Genomic DNA, 15,298 nt, shown 5'->3' with positions numbered 1-15,298 from the left:
TCATGCCCCTGATTGATAGATTTACCTTAATCTGATAGATATTGTAACATATGGAGTAAATGTCCTAATAATGATGATAATGACATCTTTATTTTGACCTTTTTTTTATACTATAGAGACCTCCTCTTTATACTATATAGAAAGTTCTAACATCATTTATTGTAACCTTGGAAATGGCTTAGGCTTGTTGGTGACAGCTGCCCCACACTCTGTTGAGGGACTTCTTATGCTTCACTCACCACTCGCTCAACTTTTTGAGCTCTTTTATCTCTCAATGAAGGAAAGACTATGCCCAGCAAGTTTCATTCTCCATTCTTCTGTTCCCTCTTCTTTCTATTTCTCATATTTACATGTTTTTAAATTCATTGTTTTGGAAATCTGATGGTTTTGGAGTATTACTTTGCAGGTAAATTGCTATGATTACTAATATTTACCCTTTAAGCATTCACATACATAAGAATTGGCAGGCATAGCAAAATAGTATAAAATATATATGAAAATTTCCTAAAAACATCCTGTGAATGAGATGTTACTTTGCATTTTGATTTTCTTGCAGATTCAACATTGTTCTCTCCATGGACTTTATATGACCACTCAGCACATCACTAACACCTTGCAAGCACCTCACGTTCTACACCAGACTCCAGTAGCATAAGGTGTGGAGGAGCTAGCAAAATGGACCAAGCTGGAAGTGTTGCAAAAGCTGACTAGTGCTGAAGGAGAACTGTGCAGGATGCATGGTTTATTATCTATGCAAGAGGAGAAGCTGGTGGTGGGATAAGTGCTGAGTTTAATGTCATTGTGGGTAGGTGTGCTCAAACATCCTTGGTGTCCAGAGAGAACATTTATTATGTACTAATTTGTTTTGTTAAAGAAAACACTACTTTGTAAAATAAAATTACTTGGTGTAAAACACAGTACAGTGTTGTACTAAGTTTGTTAAAAAAACACTCTGAAGGCTCTCTGGAGATTATGTAGTAATGTTAGCAGCTATTAAATAAAAATAACTCATTCCCTTTACTTAAATTTTAATATAAAATTTTCCTAAATTCTCCAATACAAGATGTCCGGAGACACTAAAGAGTATTTTGGACTTACGGACATTCTTTTTTGCATATTTTAGGCTTCTAGGACATTTTTTTTTTTATATATTTTAGGCTTCTAGTACAGCTTTATGGGAGAAGGTTTTAGGCTTTAGCTCATTTTGATTTTTTTTGCCAATTTTGAACTTATACTGGTTTCTAGGTCCTTAAAAAAGATTTAAGGTTTTTCTTTATAGTGAGGCCTGTTGGCAAAATGATGGGGACAGAGTGGACAAACGCACCAAACTTTCTGGAGATGTTTATTAGGTCCAGTAGTAAGAATTTTTTATATGTTCCACAAAATCAACATGATCTGAGGTTGTCATGTGATAAAAAAAAATTATAACGCGATCAATGTAAAATCTAAAAAAATTGTCCGGCCTACTTATAAGTAAATTTTCATTTGTTAATTTGTCTAATCCTGACAAAATAAAAGTATATTAATCAAATCAACCTATCTGCATGTTTTTTTTAAATAAAGAAAGTGATTGAATAAAGAAATAGATGTCTAATCCTTCATGCAGTTGCGCTTGCAAAGGTCTGTACATCGCCACTGGGCTTTTTTGCAAAAACATTTTCCAGTGCACCCAGCAGCAGCTTTGCAGCCACACTTGACAAGTTCACTACATACTTCTGAGGCAATGGGCAAAGTTGTCCACAGAGGAATCCAACAAGATTTAGCAGTGTCCATTTTCCAGCCCTATCTTTCTGGAGTTGGTATGTGCTGCTGCGACTGATGACTTGTTGTCCAGACACCAGCCTGGTAGACACAATGCTTTGTATGTTGCAGGAGGGCACCTTGTGTGGGAGGAATAGTGTCCATGGTTTTGCTTTGTTGGCAAAACATTTCCCTGTGAGCCTCATTGACAGTCTCTAGTCCACTTGTCTTCTGGTACATGAGGAAGGTGAAACGCTCCAGAAGTTTGAAGTTCTCATCACTGACGTCCACTTCTTTGAATGGGTGACTGGCGATGTCATTGAAGGCCTTAGTCACATCAGGGAAAGACTTCCAAGTCTCCCAAGCACACCTTTTTCCCTTTCCAAGGAAGGCTGATATTGTATCACAGCCTGTGAAGCTGTGGAAAACTGGAAGGGCAGTTGACATTTCTTTGCCAAGTGTTTTGGCCAAGGCATTGATGTAAATGTAGGAAAAGTTCCTTCCTGTGCCAAACCCAACTGATATGTTCAGAGTCTGGCATATGTTTGTTTGCTTTTGGCTTTAGCAATTGGACTCCTGAACAGTCGCAGAGAGTTTTTCTTTATGGGATCATGGATGGATCTTTCACAATCAGTCAGAACCAATTTGCAGTAGTCATTGTACTGGTGTTCACCAAGATCCTTAATGGTGTGGACTGTATGTATGACAGAATCATTGAGAACATCATGAGAGTCCAATGTCAGTAGCTCTTCAGTGTCAGTCATGAAAGGATTGCCCATTTCCCTAAACTTTTGTGAGGCTGAGAGTTTGTTGTTTGAAACACTCCTGAGTTGACAAACCTTCTTCGTGATGTGCGTGCTTTGCAGAGCTTACTTTTGAAGAATCTTCGAACTCAGTCAGTATGCGTGCTTGTTCAGGACCGGCCAGTACCCATTTGCGGAGAGTTGATGGGTTTTCTGTAAGCCCTACTGCTCCACCAGAACCTTTCACAAAGGCATTATTTTGTTCATGAGCCTGATCCAATGGCATGCTTGAAAATTTGTTTGCTGTTTTTGAGACCACCCAATGACCATGCTCAACAAATTCTTTCAAGGTTGAAAGTGGCAGATTTTCCATGTCTTGAATGTGAAAAGGAACCCAGCGCGCATAATTTGGATGGTCCAAGGCAAAGAACCACTTGGCCAGAGCTTTCAGGGAACTTACATACAAGGAAAAGTCAGCCTCATGATGTGCTCTGACGAACAGAAGAACAAGGAGTTCAAGTCTGAGTATGGTGTCCCAGTACTGAAATGTGAGACTCTTTCTAACCATTTTTTGTAACCTAACTTCTTCTGACTCTTCCTGTGCTTCTGGTTGCAAGGTGAGAAATGCTTCTTTCTGAAGTTTTCTCAAGACAATAGCGTTGACTTGATGGGCGTGGCATGTTCTGGTTACAGGAGAACAGCTCAAAAATTATTCTGCTGTTCCTGATGAAGCAATCCCTGCCTGTGTCAGTGCATTGGTCCAGCCAAAGCAATCAAGGTAATCGCCAACAGTTTTCCACAGAGCCATTTCAACGTGCATGCCCCCTAACATGACAACAATCTTATTTTCATCGTGTGTTTCAGGCCATTTCCATTGGACGTATTTGGTAAGAGCAAACAGTGGAGCATCCATTACAATTACCGGGATTTGTCCACTGTTGAGAAATTCCGTTGAACGACCCACAACGTCCATACCATGTTTGACCATTGCAGCTGTAGCTGCCTTTTCGTAGAATAAAGGCAACAGTTGCGACAGAGCAGGTGTTCTTTCCTCAAAAGATGACTCATTCTGCTGAGATGTATGATATGCCGACCACGCCACACACTCTCCCTTGTCCAGCTTATCTTTTTCAACCAGATCCAGAGCTGTTTTAAGCCATAGTTTCTTTCTCTATTGCTGTGTCCATATTTCTTGCAACTGTCTGAATTAGGTGTTTCTTTGGCACTTCAATTTCAGATTCCTTTAGGGAAACAACTGGCACAACACTGAAATTGTTTGGCAAGAAAAAATCCTTTTCTTCACTCTGTGGAAGAAGAGTGAGAGCCTCTCTTTTCTGACCTTTGTTGAAAGAAGTGGTAGACTGAAAGAGGTTTATTCCCGTTCCCTGAAAGGAGCCTTTGGCTGTGGTGCTTGAAGGGTTGTGGTCCAGATTGTCCATTGCACCTGCAGTGAATAGTCCAATGCTTTCTGGCAAACTACAGAGGCTAGTTGATTCTCAAGCTGAAGAATCCAGGAATAGCTGACACTGAGGCCCAAGGCATGCAAACGATTTATCCCTTTTTTTGGACCGCATCAGTGTGTGCTCATTCAACCCTAGGTATAATGGCAATGGGGGCTCTGAAGTCGGGTAATGTCGTTGTTTTACCACACTATTAGCCGTTTTTGTGCAGTTGAACATTACCATCTGACATATTGTCAGTGGGGCCTGTGATTCTTGAGGTTCTTGATTTTTCAAAGTAGGTCCTTTCAACATCATGGAGACAAGCATCTTCAGTGTTGTTGGTATTGAGTCTTCTTGGCATTTTGGTGGAAAGTTTGCATCAAAATGAAATCCTTCAGACTTGAAAATGTCCTCTCTGATGATTTTGGCAGCTTTTGCCATAATGTAAGCATCTCCTTCATAATCAGTGAAGGCTTGTTTCAGCATTTGCTTCATTCCTTGATTAAAAATAAGCACCACATGTTTCCCATCATTTTGTCTTGTGCTTCTGGAAAAAAAAGGTGAGGATCTGTTCTTTGAAGTGCATTTTGTTGACTTCCTTCTGAATTTCAAGTGCTGCTAGACACTCTTCATACACGTGCCTTAACTCAGAAAATTTGAAACCGAAAACCCCTTCTTCAACTGAAGTCTCTATGTAACTTGTCAACTCAATGAAAGCCCGAGCTTCTATTTTCTTTTTTTCTGTTTGACTCCCATCTGAATCGTTTCGTTTTCTTTCAGCCCTCAAAAAAGTGAGATGCCAATTCCGGAATTCAGTGAAACAGTTCAAATGGTACATGCCATCTATAGCTACTACGTCTCCAGCAGCAATTTTCGATAGCACTGCTGTTTCCTGTAGGTCAGTTGCCATTCTCCTGATATTCTGGTCAGCACCCATTGTCATAAATTCATGGAGTGCGCTGTCAGACTTTGAACAGAAAATGCAATTGTTCTTTGTCATTGAATGATGAACATTCTGTCGCTTTTCTTGTGTGCCGTCACCAGATGGTCCTGCCTCTTCATACTCTATTTTCCTTTTTGCTTGTTCTAATTTGCATTTGCTGAACTTTCCATAGCATGTTCCGTGCCACTTGGCCTGGTTATTGACCAGGTCGTCTGAAGTGATGGTTTTGTCAAAGGGAAGAGTCACAGGTAACATGCACAGTCGGCAGAATTCACTGACAAGATTAAGAAAGTTTTTATATGGCTGAGACATGTCTCGACTTCCATGGGCCTTCAAGGGCCAGTTCAACTTCTCGCTTGTTGTTTTTTGGGCAAATCAAACAGGCTTGCCAATCCATGTTTTACCCACTATAGGTCAACCTGAAGCAGAGTAAAAACAAAATAATAAGAACTGAGAAAGACCCAATAACAATATGTAACAAAAAAGATTTTTTTTTGTGAACATTTTTTTATTGTTTTCTTTCATTATTTTTAACAAAAATTGGTGTCATTAGTCTAGTGGTTTCTTCAATGACCCAGTTAAAATAATGAATCTATCTGAAGAGTCTTTCTTCATTTGATTAATGTCAGTTGTCAAAGACATAACCACAACCGGTAATTCATCCACGGTCACCACACTTTATGAAATAAACCATCTGTTTCTTGGAAACTAGAGCTGTGCTTTCTTGGAACATATCAAAATCTGCAAGTATTAGACATGTAGACTACCTGGAAAAAATATGGTGCTTTTGTCCAGTCTGTCCCCATCTTGTCAAAAAATGGGTCTAACAGCCCTCACTATTAGCCCATATACAGTTTTTAAGGCCCTTTGGAGGCTAAGTACAGTTTTTTTTAACATTAGGGGTACCTTTTGTTCTCTTCAATAAAGAGCTAGGGAGAATCCTGGTCAGGTAGGCAGGCAGGTAGGAGGCTTCTCTGATGAGTGCCAGCGCTGGCTCTGAAGGCTTCTTACGCCTCTAACTGTAACCATGGTGACATGTCCCTAGCAGCCTCTTCTGTCATGGAGTCTCAAAGCTTACTCATTTGAGTTCCAAGTCTCTCACTGTTTGGTTCTTACAACCTGGAAAATAGAATTTTCAATTTTCAAAGATGCTGAAAAATACAACGTTCAAAGAGGTTTGAAAAGTGCATTTACAAGTTTTTAACCAAAGATATCCAAGCATGCATATAACTACGTATTTTAAACTGTCTTACCAAACGCAAAAGTCACTTTAGATCTAAAACAACACAAATACAAATTTTTATACCCTAAGATATATTTTGGGAATAATAGTAAACTAACCAAAAACTCTGTATATGTGTCTCTACACCTAGTAGCTTGCATTTAGCCCTTGAATCCATATACTGTGTGTACCTATACAGTAAGTCCTCGTTATACGATATTTTTTTTATTTTTTTTATTTATTTATTTTTTTTTATATATACCATGTGGGCTTTTCATGGGAATTTATGGGCTAAAGGAAACCGTTGCCCCGAGTGAGGAAGCCCAATCTACACTTGGACCGTGAACAGGATTCGAACCGGTGCACTTGGAGACCTTGGACCCCAAAGCACGCATGGTTCCACTGTACCATGGCAGCTCTTTACCTTCTTTATCCGGTAAATTCACAGTTACGGTATTTGGAAATTACTACCCTCAATTCGATATACGGTATCTGCTCATGTCATCCGAGAGGGCCCAGCGCAGGATAGCAGGGGTGATGATGTCATCCACGCCACACCTCCCCCGCCACTCACAGTACTGACAACAACTTGACCACCCTTAGAGCCTGTTATCTCTTCTTCTCCCCTCCCTTTTTTTAACTGCATTACATATTACTTACATGCATTACTAATTAGATGAATAAATGGAATATTAAAGGATCTATTGTAAGCACAAATATATTCATAATAATTATGGCAAACATTAAAAGCCTACTACCAGAAGCAAACCATGCAGCAACTGATAAAGGACAGATGGGCCTGGCAAGCCCACTATCAGAGAATGGTGGAAGTCGTATAACATCAAGCACGCCTTAGATAACATCGTCATCTTGGGACGAAGTGAAGACGTCTTCCATGAACTTGGCGTGGAATAAAGTATGGCCAGAATGCGCGCATGACTTCCCAGGCTTCGCTGAAGACAACATCGGTGCGATCAGAAATGACATAGTAAATCTGTGCCATAGGGCTGGCTTCAATGAAGTTGATGATGATGATGTTCAAGATCTTTTGGAAAGCCATGCTGAATCTCTCTCAAATGAACTTATAGAGCAAGACAAGTCATCACAGGAGACAGAAAAAGAGGTAGACGAGGAAGAAGAACCTGTGTATGGCCTGGACATTTAAACTCTTAGAGAATGTCTCGGTGGTATTGAAAAAGCTCTGGAAACCCTGAAGGAATGTGACCCAAATCCTGCCAGGAGTAGCAAAGTGGCTCATGATGTAGAGAAAAGTGTCAAGATTTATCAAGAAATCTATGATGAAAAAACAAGAAAAACCAAATAGTCCTCCATCTACTCGTTCTTCAAGCCAGTCAGACATGCCGTCCCTCCCACACCTGCCGCTACAGCTGGCCCTTTCACATCCGCTGCCGACCGTTCTACAGCTGGCCTTTCCTCCATATCCTCTTTCTTCAAACCAGTGAAATGTTCTGACTCTGTTACAGCTTGCCCTTCCTCCATATCCTCTTTCTTCAAATCAATAAAACGTGCCGACCCTGCTACAGCTGACCCTTCCACATCTTCTGACAGTGCAGACAATGATGTATCCTCATCTGCACACTCAGCGGAAGATGAGTAAGGGCTGAAATCCCTATTGTCCCTTAGCTTTGGGAGGGACATCATCTGATAGAATACATGGCAAGTGAAAGGTAAATAAAAACATTATTTATTTCTTTTGCGCAGTACACTTAACCCTCGGCTATCATGCTCAATTGGGGCCGAAATAGCCGATCCATAGCCGAAAACGCGATAGCCGAATTGATCTTGGCAGGAAGGCGGTTTTGGCCAATGAGCGCTCAGATATCCCATGACGTCATGGCTAGGTGCGTGATAGCAGGCATTTGAGGTCACGATAATGAAATTTTAGCAGCTTTTCATGGATGTGTGATAGCAATAAAACGCGACAGCTGATGTCGCGATAGCCGAGGGTTGACTGTACTTTACATTTTCTTTTTTTTATGACGATTTTCATGTATTTTCATTTCTGTAGGGGTGACTTTTGACATGCTGGAACGCATTCCCTATTATTACATGTTATAATGGGTTCGGTATACGGTATTTGATTTGCGGTAAGGTTTCCAGGAATGCGTATGTACCGTATAACGAGGATTTACTGTACTTTGCATTATGCTAACTATCTTTGTACTCACCCTAATCTTTCTAAGACCACTTAACGTTTCTATACACCCTATCATACACTTTTTCTGTCTCGAAGACCCAATAATAATTTACTACCATTCTTCTCTCAACCTCACTCGATCTTCATGCTACATTTTGTGACATGAAAATTGGGATTATTCCTTAATCCTGCACCATGCTTTTGTATTGGCAACTCTAACAAAGGAAAAAATGATGTACCATAGACCAGGGTGAATACGGGCCACTTTTTATATCTTTTATTATAAAATCTACACAAATCAGCCAAATCAATTGAAAAATTGTGTGAAGGTACCTTACTATGTGATACATATAGCCTGAAAGAAAATAATAATTTTGATTATCATTATACAGGCAACCCCTACTTAACGAAGGTTCACACAACGAAATTTCGCTACAACGAAGGTTTTATTTTACTACCATCTGCTCGTTTAACAAACACCAAACTCGCTTTAATGAAGTTTTATCCAGGTAATTTTTTCCAAGTTTGAAAGCACTGCTGTATCATGCAAGCCGACGGGCTTTTGAATACACCAGTGCCTCTCGTGGACAACATGCGCACCACTCACTCCCCCTGTTCAAAACAATAACAGCATCAGCAGCAGCTCGTCTTCCCTCGCTCAACTTACCACCAAAATGCCCTGGAATGTCGCCTAGCGTTGCTAAGAAGACCAGGAAGTCTCTTACTCATGAAGTGAAGCTGGATATTATTCACAGACACAAGGTGAGAAAACTAATAGCATTGCTCGCCACCATCTTGACTCCATCTACTGTCTCTACTATTTTCAAGTCAGCAGACTCTATTAAGAAGTCTGGTGAGGCCGTATCTTCCTTGCAAGCTAAAAGAACCACCTGAACTCGTGACTACAATGGATAAAATGGAAAGCCTTGTGGAAATGTGGTACTTAAGTTTTGTATGTGATACAATGATGCACCCTTTTACATTCCACAGGTTGCCAGTTAGTGTCTTTCCCGTTTCACTCTCCCTCCCTTCATAAATTTAAGATCAACAACATTATAAAGTTACGTACATACATACATTAGTGTACATACATTATAATGACTTAAATTAAACTGCCTAAATGTTTAACTTCATAATTTTTACTTTCATTAAACCTTTCACTGTACTATGATGCACTCTCGCTTTGTTTACTCTCAATGGAAGTTCAGTTCAGGTTCAGGGGTTAAACTTGTTATAATCAGTTCGCTAAACGAAGTTTCGCTTAACGAAAGGTTATTTAAGAACGTAACCGCTTCGTTAAGTGGGGGTTGCCTGTAGAAGTTGTTAGCATAAATAAGTGGTCTACTGTATGCCAAAGTCCTGGGGTGAATAGGACCAACCTTTTGGGGTGAATTGGGCCATCCTTTGGGCCACTGAAGTTTTAATGTTTTTTCAGTATCTTTTATGTATTTTACTTTTTCTTTTCACTTATCTCTCTTTCTCTCTGTCTTGAATATGTTTTAAAATTTTTTATAGTTCTTATAGGCCACATTCACACCTCGAATCTGATAAGGTGTTGTGCCCACAAGCTTTATGGGTCCACAAAACACATATTTCACATCAACAGAGTCATCAACATCATCCCTTTTTGGCCTGTCATATGTGTCATTTGGTTTTCTTTCCAAAAACTTCATTTTCAAGAACTCTTTGCTACACAATCTTTTTAAAGGCCATTTTTACATTTAGGAGACAAACATTCATCCCAAACCTTGCCTTCCAAATCTATTAATTCCCCTTTGGTAATTTTCCAAGCATAGTTTGCTGCTTGCCATTTGGCAATACGTAGTGGCATCCCACCTGGTCTTCAAAGGCTTAAAATAGCAAACATCAAGAGGTTGCAGTACATCAGTGGTGTGAGGAGGAAGTTTAATGATGGTTATAACTAAAAACAAAAAAAACATTGAGAAGCTTTAATGTAGCAAAAACATAATGAAAATGTGGTGGCCCGATACACCCCAGTATACGAAATACACTGGGATGAATCGGGCCACTCATTGAAGTGCCTATAGCACTTAAACTAAAAGGAATTTTTAATTTCTGATTAAAGCATGCAAAAGAACAGAGAACTATCTGAATGACCTGCAATTTTTATAAAAATTCAACAAAATTTAGTGCACATTCAGGAGAAATTGAATAAAAGTTTTTTTCGGATACAAAAATTTTGCAACTGAAAAAAACACTTTTTTGGGGGACGACCTAGGAACCATAAGTTTTCGGTCAGGACCAAAAACTTTTTTAAGGTTGTGTAGATACTCAAGTGGGCTTGAATTTCAAGCCCAGTATTCACTTTTTTCAATCTTCAAATTTTTTAAAAATTTTTGAGAAGTGGCCCAATTCACCCCAGTTGGCAGGGGGGGACCAGTTCACCCTGGTCTAAGCTACAGAGAACAAATACTATCTTTCACACAACTAATTCCTAGTTCCTACATCTTGCATGCCACATTTGCTACATTGTCTATAGCTACCACTTCAATCATCTTCAGGTGTCTCACAGTTATTCCAAGTAGGTCGAAATACCACTCATTGAGTTGCTTGGGCACATCCTAGAATTTCCCAATGCCCCATCCTCTCCCTTCCACATTCCTACACCCTCTTCCCACAAGTTCTTTTTCATTCTGGTATATAATGGCAGGCCACGGATACTGATCAAACCTTACCTCACCTAGTCCTTGGACAACCCTGGGGACTATTATTTAGAATTGTTCAAAGACCTTAAAGCAGTGTTCAAAATACTAAAATGCCAAAATGGTACACTTATTTACCTCAGTGTCATGGTGCCAAATGAAAACAGTCCAGTGTATGGTGTACCATGAGGCACCACCACATGACCACCAAACACTACAACACACCACAATACCACCACACACCACCACCACAATATAGGTGCCAACAGACACTAACACACACCCTAACATCACTACACACCAGGGTTGGAATGATTTAAATCAAATAATTTAAATCAAGTGATTTAAATTGATTTAAAATCAAATCAGAGTAAAAAAATCTTGATTTAAATCAAAATACCCATGCTATGTCAAATAATTAAATTTAATAACACACTATATAAAAAGTAGTGATTGCATTAAAAGGAAAATGGGGTGAACCACTTATACTGGTCCTGGACCTGTACTGTTCCTGTACAAATCAGGGTACACTCAGACACCAGTGAATTATTGCCATGCCTTCTCTTACAAAGCAATGTTGAAAGCATGGAATCCCATTTATTTCCCAGTATATAGGCTCCATTATAAATACTGTATGAGGAAGATTATTTTTTCAAGGAAAGTATGGAATTCCATTTATTTCCTAGTATATAGGCTCCATTATAAATACTGTATGAGGAAGTTTTTTTTTCAGAAACTTCAAGTTCATATTGTCAAGTACACTATTACAAGAAATAATGAAATCCCATCTTTTGTTCTCAAACAATTAATTTATTCTCTTTATTACATTTGTCTAATAAAAACATTGATTTCTTTCATATTTTCTCATTGAAATTTCTATGTATTTTCTGTACTTATAACAAAGTGTAAATAATTTCACATATGAATCAACTATAAATTAATGGACTAATGTGGTATAATGATGCTTTTGAAGTTTTGAAATTAAAAATTCTTTTTAACTTGGGTAATGTGTAAAAGCAGCTTTAAACTATGCTTCCATAATAACAAAGTGTTTAATACAAAATGCCATCACAGTATGAAAAAAAAAAAATAACTTGGACATCATGAAGCGATTCAAGTAAAAAAATCATCTAAATAAAAAAAAATCTATTTAGATAAAAAAAAAATCCGATTTGAATAATTTTTTTTTTTTTTTTTTTTTTTTTTTTAAGATTTTTTCCAACCCTGCTACACACTACAGAACATCATCACTGGCGCCCTGACCTATCCCAGCCCTGGTGAGTGGATGTGAGCCCTGTCCCTGCTGTCACCGCCCTGCCGCCTATACCTCCCACTCTTTTCCGCCTCGCATATTTAGGGCATTATCAAGTGTTTTGCAGTGTTCACGTGATTTAAAGGCTTGCTGTGTACGAGGAGATAGAGGTGGTGGCAGAGGAAGGAAGAGGATGAGGGAGGAGGGAGACGAGATGGAACTCTTGAGAAATAGTGTGGGGGAAAAAAAATAAATAAATCCTCAGTTTTACAACAGGATTAATTTTTGTTCTCTTTTATTAGTGGAGCTTGTATGGTTTTGGTATCTTATTCATTGATAGGAATGTAAAGGAAGTTCCAGTTTGCCATAAGATCTTGTCTAGCTGTATTTTGTATTTCTTGTTTATAACACTTTTGTCATGTTACCAATTATAACTTTTTTAAAATTAGCACACCTAGGATTGGTTTCGTGTTTGATATAGGACTTAAATAATATGAAAAATATGACCAAAGCAATTAAATTCAATAATATCGAGTCTACCTATGCGTATTTTCAAATTTAACAAAAAAAGGTGCCAAAGTGAAAAACCTTATTTTCTTTATACAACAAACAATCTGCACTTTCTTTATTTCCCTAGAAAGTACAAATTTTTAATATTTAAAATTCGTAATATGACAGTCTGGCTCTGTTTCCCATCTCGATACTTTGACAGTTTTGTGGCACTGTTGGTGAGAAACACCTTATCATGGATCTCTCTTATTAGTAGACCCAGTAAGGTTTTCATATTGTGAGTGTTTGTTAAACTATTTATCACATAAAAAAATATAGTACATTCCAGACTGGATGCCTTCTCTCTTTTGTCAATTTTCAAAATGAATTACATTACATAAAATACGGCCACTGACAGACTGTACCTCTACACTTCCCTCTGCTCTACATGTGGATACTGAGCTGAACTACCTTGTGTCTTTAGACTCCGAGATTGCAAGGAAGCCTGAATTAACCACAAAAAGAGAGATATAACCTCCAAATGCCTTAAGTGAGTGAATGAGTCTTAAATAAAGTGAGAGTTTAAGCAACCCCGTTCATAGCGGCCACCATAACACCACCAGACTCTCACACAAACCTTACATACCTCAATTTACACCTTTATTGGGCATTTCCAAGTTCTTTCCTGAAAGAAATGAGTAAAATGTGGTAAGAGGAAGGAATGAGGAATGGAAGTGTGTTAGGGAATGTAATAGTTGTGGTGGTAGCAGCAATAGTAGTAGTTAGTGTTGTTGAAGTGTTATCGTCATTATTGAGAGAGAGAGAGAGAGAGAGAGAGAGAGAGAGAGAGAGAGAGAGAGAGAGAGAGAGAGAGAGAGAGAGAGAGAGAGAGAGAGAGAGAGAGAGAGAGAGAGAGTGAGTGAGTGAGTGAGTGAGTGAGTGAGTGAGTGAGTGAGTGAGTGAGTGAGTGAGTGAGTGAGTGAGTGTGTAATTCACCTCGGTCGCCTGCTGGTCACCCAGCCAGTCTTCCCCATTACGGAGCAAGCTCAGAGCTCACAGACCAATCTTCAGGTAGGACTGAGACCACATCACACACAACACACACCGGGAAAGCGAGGCCACAACCCCTCGAGTTACATACCGTACCTATTTACTGCTAGGTGAACAGGGGCTACACCTTAAGAGGCTTGCCCATTTGCCTCGCTGCTTTCCGGGACTCAAACCCGGGCCTCTCAATTGTGAGTCAAGCGTGCTAACCACTACACTACGCGGTGTGTGTAGAGTGTGTGTGTGTGTGTGTGTGTGTGTGTGTGTGTGTGTGTGTGTGTGTGTGTGTGTGTGTGTGTGTGTGTGTGTGTGTGTGTTGAAATGCTTCCTTGTGTCCACTGAAGGTGTTACGGTGTTTAATGGAATGGGAGGTGCAGTTGAAATGATTGTTTATTGAGGACAAGTGTGAGGGAAATAAATTAAGGTGTTGAATGAAATGACAGGAAGTGATGACCAAGATGAATATAAAGGGAATGGAAAAGAAACAATAGGAAAAAATAAATAAATAAATAAAAAAAAAAAAAAAGGAAAATAGAAAGATAAGGGAACACTACAACCCGGCAGTGTTCTTATTTAACTTCAAAGCATTATCAAATTTCCTCTCTAATTCGGTTTCATTCAAAGATATTTAGAGTCACTCTGACTCGTTTTTTTACTTCCACTATTAATAATAATAATAATAATGTACTGATCGATCAAGTAGGTCAAGGTCATTACCATGTCAAGTTGTCCAAACTAACCCATCAACAAGGCTGGAAGAGGAGGATAAGGTGTACAGTGAGTTGTATATGATGAGTGATGAATGTAAACATGTAAATATCTATTGTAAGAGTCGATCTTTCTATGTGAAACTAACGGTGAGTAACGAGATAGAAGCCCCAAACCAGGACCTCGAGGAGGGGAATGAATGAGTAAGTGAGCAGATTGAGAGAAACACGAACCCGGGGATTGCCACGTGTGAACCCACCCTGAGGCAAATACCGAGGACTTACCGGTATATGCCAGGTAAGCGCAGCGACCTGACACATACAGTCAGTAAGCTGGCCAGACCTGTCAGACAAGCTAGACTGTCTCTTTCTCTGCTCTGCAACGACCCAGAAATGGTGAGTTACTCGAAAGACCTGGAAGGCAGTGAAGTGATCGAGTGGGTAAGAATAGTGATCAGTGACGGAGGTTTGATTGGAAAACTTTGGTACTGTGTTACAGGGTGTGAAGGTGGAGAGTGAGGTGTCAAGGGAGATGTAGGAGCACCACCGTGTGATTGGGAGCTTAAGTGACACCGGACAAGGTAGATGAAGGTGCCCGGCCTGTGACCACCCCCATTCAGGTCCCCTTTTTCCCCGTGACCAAGTCATCGGGATACAGTTGTCGGTCGCGACCACTGACATAAGGAAAGAAGGAGCGAGGAAGTGAGAGGGTTTATCTACAATTAACCATCCAAGCCCGGGGGGCAACTGGTCAACAGAAGGAAGGAGAAGGACGTGTGGAGAAGACAAGGGAATAGACGCGATGAGGGATCATTGTTTGTAGGGAAATACGGGAAGATTGATTGTGACAATGGTCAACAAAAGGAAGAAGGATGTGTGGAGAAGACAGGGG

The 15,298-nt window shown here is 39.6% G+C and overlaps 1 protein-coding gene and 1 long non-coding RNA gene across 14 annotated transcripts in view; one reads left to right on the top strand and one right to left on the bottom strand.

The window, feature by feature from the left end:
• The window catches only part of LOC123506354, an 80,013-nt gene extending 78,993 nt beyond the window's left edge, over positions 1-1,020 (top strand). For all 9 annotated transcript variants that reach the window (XR_006675418.1, XR_006675414.1, XR_006675410.1 and 6 more), the window contains one exon: positions 557-1,020. This is a non-coding gene — a long non-coding RNA (uncharacterized LOC123506354). The remainder of the gene's footprint in view (positions 1-556) is intronic.
• Positions 1-15,298, bottom strand: part of LOC123506350 — a 29,548-nt gene that overhangs the window by 11,065 nt on the left and 3,185 nt on the right. For 2 of the 5 annotated variants that reach the window (XM_045258373.1, XM_045258376.1), the window contains exon 3: positions 5,775-5,987. The gene's annotated coding sequence lies outside the window, so the exon portion shown is untranslated. Of the gene's footprint in view, positions 1-5,774; positions 5,988-11,049; positions 11,184-13,298; positions 13,338-15,298 lie in introns of those variants that run through there. The other 3 variants (XM_045258374.1, XM_045258377.1, XM_045258375.1) reach the window with 3 other exon arrangements.

This window comes from Portunus trituberculatus, chromosome 19 (genome assembly GCF_017591435.1).
Source record: "Portunus trituberculatus isolate SZX2019 chromosome 19, ASM1759143v1, whole genome shotgun sequence".
Classification (NCBI taxonomy): Eukaryota; Metazoa; Arthropoda; class Malacostraca; order Decapoda; family Portunidae; genus Portunus; species Portunus trituberculatus.
The sequence above is the reverse complement of the archived record's forward strand: the minus strand, read 5'-3'. Positions and strand labels throughout refer to the sequence as shown.